Source organism: Labeo rohita, chromosome 5 (genome assembly GCF_022985175.1).
Source record: "Labeo rohita strain BAU-BD-2019 chromosome 5, IGBB_LRoh.1.0, whole genome shotgun sequence".
NCBI lineage: Eukaryota > Metazoa > Chordata > Actinopteri > Cypriniformes > Cyprinidae > Labeo > Labeo rohita.
Window position 1 is genome coordinate 6880425 of NC_066873.1, and position 9129 is coordinate 6889553.

Sequence of the window (9129 nt, forward strand, 5' to 3'; positions counted from 1 at the left end):
AATCTCTATTAAAATACAGTCAGGAAGATCTGAATGATTTGCGATGGCTAGAAACTCGCAAACATGTTGCTCAAGTGGTCGTGGGCCTTGTTTGAGTCTAAACAATATTCTTGTTGTGTCCATACCTGTGTTATGTCCGTTTGAAAAGCTGCCGGATCCTTGTATGGCCAAGTATTCTGTAACGTGGAGAGGGAGACATGAAGCGAGCGGATCCAAATGCAAGCTTTTATTGAATAACAAAGTCGAAGACATAGTCAGAAACAGACAGGGTCGAACAATAGCAAACAGGTATATTGGAGCGAGACACAAGAATAGTCCGTGAAGCAGGACGTAATCCAAAGGGCGAGGAAAAGGGGTATTCCGAACAAACGAGTGAGAAGTCCAAAAGGCAGGCAGCGAAACAGACAAAACGAGAACACCAGGCGAGAAAGCTAAACTCAGGGAACAAGGGAACTATGGAACTCAGAAACTAGGGAACTCAGAAACTCAGAAACTAGGAAACAAGGAAACTAGAGATACACAATACAAACTCCAATACACAACTCCAATATTCGGCGAGATACGAGGGGAAGTCCAAGGCTTATATAGGGTCTCTGATTGGCCACAGGTGTGTATAAGTAATCAGCGCAATGGGTCATGGGAAACGTAGTCCAGGGTGAGATGCAACAGTCTGTGTGGTGTGAAATGTTAGTGAAAAGTACAGGCGACCGGACAGGATTCATAACAGTGGTACAGTTACTAATCAATTTTAACCAAAGAGCACCTTTATGTCTCTGATTCCTCTGTAAATACATTTTGTCGACTGGTGGAAAAATGCTGATGAAAAAACCTCAGTTTGGTTTGAAAAAAGATCATCATTCAAAAAGCAGATAAAGGGGAACAGCAGTTACACAAAATAAGGAAAATATATCACTAAACTAATATCCGCCTCACTGAATACAAATCCCAACTGGTCCAAATGTTAAACAGATGTTTGGAAGAAAAATGGATAACAGAACAGGAATTTAAATGTCTAACAAATAATCATTTGCTGTATGCACTACTAAAATTAATTCAAAAGTAATTTAATATTAATTAATTTCATTTAATTTAAACAACTATTATTAAACAATTATATTCATTTAGTAAGATATAAATATTATATAAAGATATAAATATAGTGTAGGCTATATCTTTACAGGTTTATAATTCATTATGTTCTTGTTGATCCGCTGGTTTGCATTTACTACTGCGTGTTTTCTGCTAAAAAATAAGAGTCATTTTTGGCTTTGGTCTAAACAGAGCAGAAGGGCTTATTGAAAAATGCTAATTCATTCTATGCCAGCAGATGGGATTTTTTTGCCAGGAATGTAACCATTTCCTCCGTAGCCGCAGTAAACAAAGCAGCGCAGCACCTGACCTTGAAACTTGCAGCGCTCATATTTAATTAAACCATAGCCTTTGGAGTGAAAGTTATATCTCAGTTTACATGTAGGCCTACATATACAGTGTTGGGGAGTAACTAGTTACATGTAACGGAATTACATAATTTAATTACAAAATAAATGTAATTGTAATTAGTTACAGTTACTGAGAAAAAATGTGTAATTAAATTACAGTTACTTTTGAAAAATTTCAATGATTACAAAGGGGATTACATCTGAATTTTTTCACACACCCACCCCCAAATACAGATTTAACTGACTTCTTTCATAAATTGCATTGACTGCTCTGAAATGAGACACCAATGTTTCAGGAGTTTAGGACACAGAATAGGACACATGCTTATTGGGTTTATGCATAAATTTTATTTTTTAAGATTAATTGTTTTTTTTAGATGCCAGTGTTTCCTGTCATAGTCAAGTCAAGTCAAGTCACCTTTATTTATATACCGCCTTTAACAATACAGAATTGTGACAAGGCGGCTGTACAGTATTAAATTGGAAACAGTACATCAACAATGCCAAAGGCAACAGTAAACACTCATTTTTTAAGGTAAAGGTAGTTCATCAAAAACAATAAAATAAAATGCAATATTGTGTTAAGAGAAAGTGTCCCCAACTAAGCAAGCCAGAGGCGACAGCGGCAAGGAACCAAAACTCCATCGGTGGCAAATGGAGAAAAAAACCTTGGGAGAAACCAGGCTCAGTCGGGGGGCCAGTTCTCCTCTGGCCAAAGTTCCCGTGGTCTTGTGCCGACAGCTGTCTAGGTGATGTGGTCTTCACTGTGGATCCGTCTCTGGGGCTCATCTAGTTGATGTGGACTCCGCTGACATTCAGGGCTGTAGAGGTCGTCTCTAGGTGCTGATCCACCATTTGGGCTGGGTTCGGACTGGATCCGGGGGACTGCAGTGACCATCTGATCTGGATACGGACTGGATCTGGTGGTTAATGTGACCTCGGAATAAGAGAGAAACAGACTAATATTAGCGTAGATGCCATTCTTCTGACAATGCACTGAGTACATCGGGTGTTATGGGAAGGGTTCCCGGTTCCGGTTGACCTAATTAGTGCAGCCTAACAATCCTTTAACGGATTTGAATTATAAGAATATGTTGATTTGTTATGTGTAAGCAAGGTTAAAGAGATGGGTCTTTAATCTAGATTTAAACTGACAGAGAGTGTCTGCGTCCCGAACATTGTAGGGTAGATTGTTCCAGAGTTTGGGCGCTAGATAAGAAAATGATCTCCCGCCCGCGGTTGATTTTGATATTCTCGGTATTATCAAATTGCCAGAGTTTTGAGAACGCAGCGGACGTGAGGGACTATAATGTGATAGGAGCTCGCTCAGGTACTGAGGAGCTAAACCATTCAGGGCTTTGTAAGTAATTAGCAAGATTTTAAAATCTATACAATGTTTAATAGGGAGCCAGTGCAGTGTAGACAGAACCGGGCTAATATGATCATACTTTTTGGTTCTAGTAAGAACTCTAGCTGCTGCATTTTGGACCAGCTGGAGTTTGTTTATTAAGCGAGCAGAATAACCACCCAATAAAGCATTACAATAATCTAACCGTGAGGTCATAAATGCATGAATTAATGTTTCAGCATTTGACATTGATAGCATAGGTCGTAGTTTAGATATATTTTTGAGATGGAAAAATGCAGTTTTGCAAATACTAGAAATGTGGTTTTCAAAGGAAAGATTTCCATCAAATAGCACACCTAGGTTCCTAACTGATGACGAAGAATTGACAGAACAGCCATCAAGTATTAGACAGTGTTGTAGGCTATTACACGCTGAGGTTTTAGGCCCAATAATTAACACCTCTGTTTTTTCAGAATTTAGCAGTAAGAAATTACTTGTCATCCAATTTTTTAACTCAACTACACAATCCATTAGTTTTTCAAATTGGTACGTTTCGCCGGACCACGAAGAAATATAGAGCTGGGTATCATCAGCATAGCAGTGAAAGCTAACACCATATTTCCTGATGATATCACCCAAGGGTAACATGTAAAGCTTAAAGAGTAATGGCCCTAGTACTGAGCCTTGCGGTACTCCATACTGCACTTGTGATCGATATGATACCTCTTCATTTACTGCCACGAATTGATGGCGGTCAGATAGATACGATTTGAACCATGCCAATGCACTACCACTAATGCCAACATAATTCTCAAGTCTATTCAAGAGAATGTTGTGGTCAACAGTATCAAACGCAGCACTAAGATCCAGTAGCACTAACAGAGAGATACAATCACGATCGGATGACAAGAGCAGATCATTTGTAACTCTAATAAGAGCAGTCTCAGTAATATGGTACGGTCTAAAACCTGACTGAAAATCCTCACAGATATCATATTTCTGTATGAAGGAAGATAACTGTGAGGATACAACCTTTTCTAATATCTTTGACAGAAATGGGAGATTCGAGATAGGTCTGTAATTAGTTAATTCGTTGGGGTCAAGTTGTGGTTTTTTAATTAGAGGCTTAATAGCAGCCAGTTTGAAGGTTTTGGGGACATATCCCAATGACAGTGATGAATTAATAATATTTAGCAGAGGATCTATGAGATCTGGAAGCAAGTCTTTTAGTAGCCTAGATGGAATAGGGTCTAGCATACAAGTTGTTGGTTTAGATGATTTAACAAGTTTATACAATTCATCCTGACCTATAGTAGAGAATGAGTTGAATTGTTCCCCAGGAGATCTATAGCGCACTATCTGATGCGACACTGTAATTGACGGCTGCATAGTGACAATTTTGTCTCTAATTGTATCGATCTTAGAAGTAAAGTAGTTCATGAAGTCATTACTGGTATGCTGATGGGCATAGTCAGTGCCTGTTGGTTCTTTATTTTTTGTTAACTTAGCCACTGTATTGAATAAATACCTAGGGTTATGTTTGTTTTCTTCTAAAAGAGTTGAAAAGTAATCAGATCTGGCCGATTTTAACGCTTTTCTGTACGATAGGGTACATTCCCGCCAAGCAGTACGAAAAACCTCTAATTTTGTTTTCCTCCAGCTGCGCTCCATTTTCCGGGCTGCTCTCTTTAGGGCGCGAGTGTGCTCGTTATACCATGGGGTCGGACTATTTTCCTTAATTTTCCTTAGGCGCAGAGGAGCGACCGTATCTAGAGTCCTGGAAAAGAGAGAGTCAATAGTTTCTGTTACATCATCAAGTTTTTCTGAGCTATTGGACATGCTGAGGAATTCACATAAGTCAGGAAGATTACTCAGAAAGCAATCTTTTGTAGTAGAAGTGATGGTTCTACCATACTTGTAATAAGGAGTTGAATTTACAGTTTTAGTCATCTGGAGAATACACAAGGCTAGATAATGATCAGAGATATCATCACTTTGCTGCAGAATCTCAACGGCATTGACATCAATTCCATGTGACAGTATTAAGTCTAGAGTATGATTTCGACAATGAGTGGGACCTGACACATGTTGTCTAACTCCAATAGAATTTAGAATGTCTGTAAATGCAGCTGCCAGTGCATCATTTTCAATATCAACATGGATGTTAAAGTCACCTACTATTAAGACCTTATCTGTAGCCAACACCAGCTCAGATATAAAATCAGCGAATTCTTTAAGAAAATCTGTATGGTGCCCTGGTGGCCTGTATACAGTAGCAAGTACAAATGTCGTAGGGGATCATTAACACTTGTTTCTCTGGATAATGTTATATGAAGCACCATTACTTCAAACGAGTTATACTTGAAATCCGTTCTCTGTGAAACACTAAAAATATTGCTATAAATTGTAGAAACACCTCCCCCTTTACCTTTTAGACGTGGCTCATGTTTATAACAGTAATCATGAGGGGTAGACTCGTTTAAGATAATGTAATCATCTGATTTTAGCCAGGTTTCTGTCAAACTGTAACATGTTCTGTCACATCTAGGTTATGATCAATGATCATATCATTTACAAAAAGCGCTTTTGTAGAGAGGGACCTGATATTCAAAAGGCCAAGTTTTATCATTTGTTTCTCTGTATTATGTAAATTTTTAATTTGTTGAACGTTGATTAGATTGTTACTCTTAAATTGGTTTGGACGTCTTTTGTATTGTCTAGCTCGGGGAACAGACACAGTCTCTATAGCATGATATCTAGGTGTAAGGGTCTCTATGTGCTGAGAATTAACTGATTTTGGTGACGTGAGGCGGCTAGCAGACGGTCGGATTAGCCAGTCTGTCTGCTTCCTGACCTGGGCCCCAGTTAGTCAAGTGCAAACTCTAAGACTATATGCCACATTACTAGAGAGAAGAGCAGCACCACCCCTGGAGGGATGAAGACCATCTCTTTTTAACAGGTCAGGTCTGCCCCAAAAACTTGTCCAATTGTCTGTGAAACCTATGTTATTCTGTGGGCACCACTTAGACATCCAGCCATTTAGTGACGACAGTCTGCTATGTATCTCGTCACCACGATACGCAGGGAGGGGGCCAGAGCAAATTACAGTGTCTGACATCGTACTTGCAAGTTCACACACCTCTTTAACATTATTTTTAGTGATCTCCGACTGGCGAAGTCGAACATCATTTGTGCCGACGTGAATAACGATCTTGCTGAATTTACGTTTAGCATTAGCCAGCACTTTTAAATTTGCCAAGATGTCAGGCGCTCTGGCTCCCGGTAAACATTGGACTATGGTGGCTGGTGTCTCTATTTTCACGTTCCGTACAATAGAATCGCCAATAACTAGAGCACTTTGACCACTAAGTGGGGAGAACCTGTTTGATGTTCTGATCGGAACGGAAGAGCGGTGTTTTGACCCGCGACTATGCCGTCTCACAGTCACCCAGTTGCCCTGCTGCAAAGGTGAAGTTACCGGAACCGAACAATGTACGGGACTTCCTGAGCTAGTCGCATCCAAAGCCGTATCTAATGCCCTCACATTCTTACTATCCTCGATTAAAGTTTGGATGTGTGTCTCTAGTTCTGAAATCTTCTCTGTCAGCCTAACTATTTCCCTGCATTTATCACATGTGAATCCCTCGCTGCTGACAGAGATTGATAAACTATACATATGACAGGTGATGCAGATTACCAGGAAAGGAGAAGAAGCCATTACTCACCGTAGTTGTAGAACGATTTCAACTCACCACTGTTGTCTGATGAACTTGTGTAGAAAAATGAGTAGAGCAAAAGTAAAAGTGAATGGCAAGCTAACCGGCTAACACACTACAAACACGCTGCACTCGCGGTTGTAGAATAAAAACGAGCGATCAACGAGAGCCAGGGAAAAAAGGAAAGCGGTAGTAGACGTGAATAGAGACGTGAGTGGGAACGCAAATGGCAGGCTAACCGGCAAACGGAATGCTAACACACAGCGCGGCGTTGCACTCGCGGTTATAGATTAAAAGCGAGCGATCGGATTAGTTTGATGGATAATAACAGAAATCTGGTGGGGAAAAAAGCTATGTTTTATCACTTTAAACAAGAGAAAGTAATAGTCAAGCTTACAGCACCTGGTATTCCCAGGCGGTCTCCCATCCAAGTACTAACTAGGCCCGACCCTGCTTAGCTTCCGAGATCAGACGAGATCGGGCGCGCTCAGGGTGGTATGGCCGTAAGCAAAGCATAGCTATGCAAACATTTGATTTCAAACCCAGTATCATTGCTATTAAACTCTTGTTATGATTTAAAATCTTTATTTAACCTCAGAATAATCTCTTAGTAAATAAGAGGTGTTAAGTCTGAATTTGTAGTGGCTGTGCTTTAAATTAAAGTATTACACACTCTTAAAAATGAAGGTGCTTCACAAAGGCTGTGCTTTAAATTAAATAAAAAGTATTACTGAATGGTTCTTTGTGGACACTCTTAAAAATGAAGGTGCTTCACAAAGGCATTCGGTTAGCTAATAGAAGAACCTTTTTGTCTAAATGGTTCTATAAAGAACTACTACTTTAGCATCTGAAGAACCTTGCTGTTTCACAAAAAACGGTTCTTTTGAACTTGCCACTTGCTAGAAGGTTCTTCAGATTATAAAAAGGTAAGAAAGAGATGGAATCTTTGACTGAATGGTTCTTTGTGGAACCAAAAATGGTTCTTCTATGGCATCACTGCAAAGAACCTTTTAAAGCACCTTTATTTTTAAGAGTGCACTGCTCTGTGGAATGCTTGATTCTGATTTGTCAGTCATGGCATTCCAAGGTATGTTATTCCCTGATAACAACTGGTAAAAGCTCAGACTCATCCAGGCAACCTAAGTTGGTGCTATATGCTTAATAGTTTTTCTTGGCATTCGGTTAGCTAATTAAATATTAATGCTCAATTTGATATTATGTGTACAATTTCTTAATTCTGCCATCCTGGTATCGTGGATTCACTCTATTGTTTCATACAAACAATGGATTCCATAAACTCTATACTGTTTCATGTATCAAAACAGTTTTTACTTGCTAGAAAGGTTAAAAATATGAAAGAAATATGGGAAAATATTTAAACGGGATGATAGCGAGCTAGAAAGGTAAAATACAGGAGAATCCCGGGAGGGTTGACAGGTATGCATGCACAGCAACCTCACTAAATCCAAGTCACCAACCAAGCTTCTCCGATATTCAATCCAGCCCTACCTACTGTTCAATCTATCCTCAAACCTATGCAGCTAGGAGTTACAAAACTCTCTACGGAGGAAAGATCACGCTGGCTGATGTGGAGAGGCAGGCCATATTAATGGCGTATGTCCACTAAAAGCCTGGAGGACCACCAAAATTACCAGTCAGGTGAGTGTTACCAGCCAATCTTTCTCTCCCTATTATGAATTCTCTCACTGTCAGTGTCAGTTCAGCCATGACCCTTGTCTAGTCATGTGATTCTCTTGCCCTCATGTTATCCTGCTATTGGTTCCCTTGTTCAATGTGTCATCTTCTGATTGGTTGTTCTAGACATGTGTCTTGTTTCTCATTGGTTGGTTCTTGTCATGTGACCCTCATTGTTTGATATAAATAGCCCTCATGTAGCCATTGTCTCTGGTCATGTATTGATGTTGTAACCTGCTGTTGGTAAATTTATGTTTCTGTTTAAGTCTGTTTCATGCCATGTCAAGTCTAGTCAAGCCTCGTCTCTGTTTGGATTATGTTTGCATTTTGGATTACTTCATTGTTTCAAGAAAATGCACTTGGGTTCATTCTAAACTCAGTAGACTAATCATTACAGGCACACTATGTACTGTTCATTCCTCAGATGAAAACAGGATTAAAGGATCAGTATTGGTTGATAAAAATGAACCAAATGAACAAAAATAAAAGCAATTAAATGTTTTATTATAATCAAAATATGAAAATTAAAATGATGGGTAATAATAGATTATGATGAAATTTTTACGACCCTGTCCTTCAAAATGACGGACAATGTTAAAGTCTAACGCAACCTCTGCCTAGGATACCCTTGGTTATCTGTTCACGACCCAGTCATCTCTTGGTATCATGGTGAGATTACATAATGGTCACAGTTCTGCTATTTCTACTGTCTGAGCACCATAGTTACCAAGTCTTTTCTATCCACAAGTATTGAAAGTCCTGATTCCAAATCAGTCACCATTCCATCATGCTACCAGGAGTATCAAGAAATCTTTAGCAAGACTAAAGCTACCCCACTTCCACCTCATCATTCCTGGGATTGTGCCATAGATCTCCTACCCAATGAGATGCCTCCCAAAAGTAAGATCTATCCCCTATCACACCCAAAAAC

General features: G+C 39.5%; 1 non-coding gene across 1 annotated transcript; it reads right to left on the reverse strand.

The window, feature by feature from the left end:
* Positions 1 to 6893: 6893 nt before the first annotated feature.
* LOC127166223 (5S ribosomal RNA) lies at positions 6894 to 7012 on the reverse strand. The gene has a single exon (XR_007827870.1). It is a non-coding gene; the product is annotated as a 5S ribosomal RNA (ribosomal RNA).
* Between the last annotated feature and the right edge of the window lie 2117 nt (positions 7013 to 9129).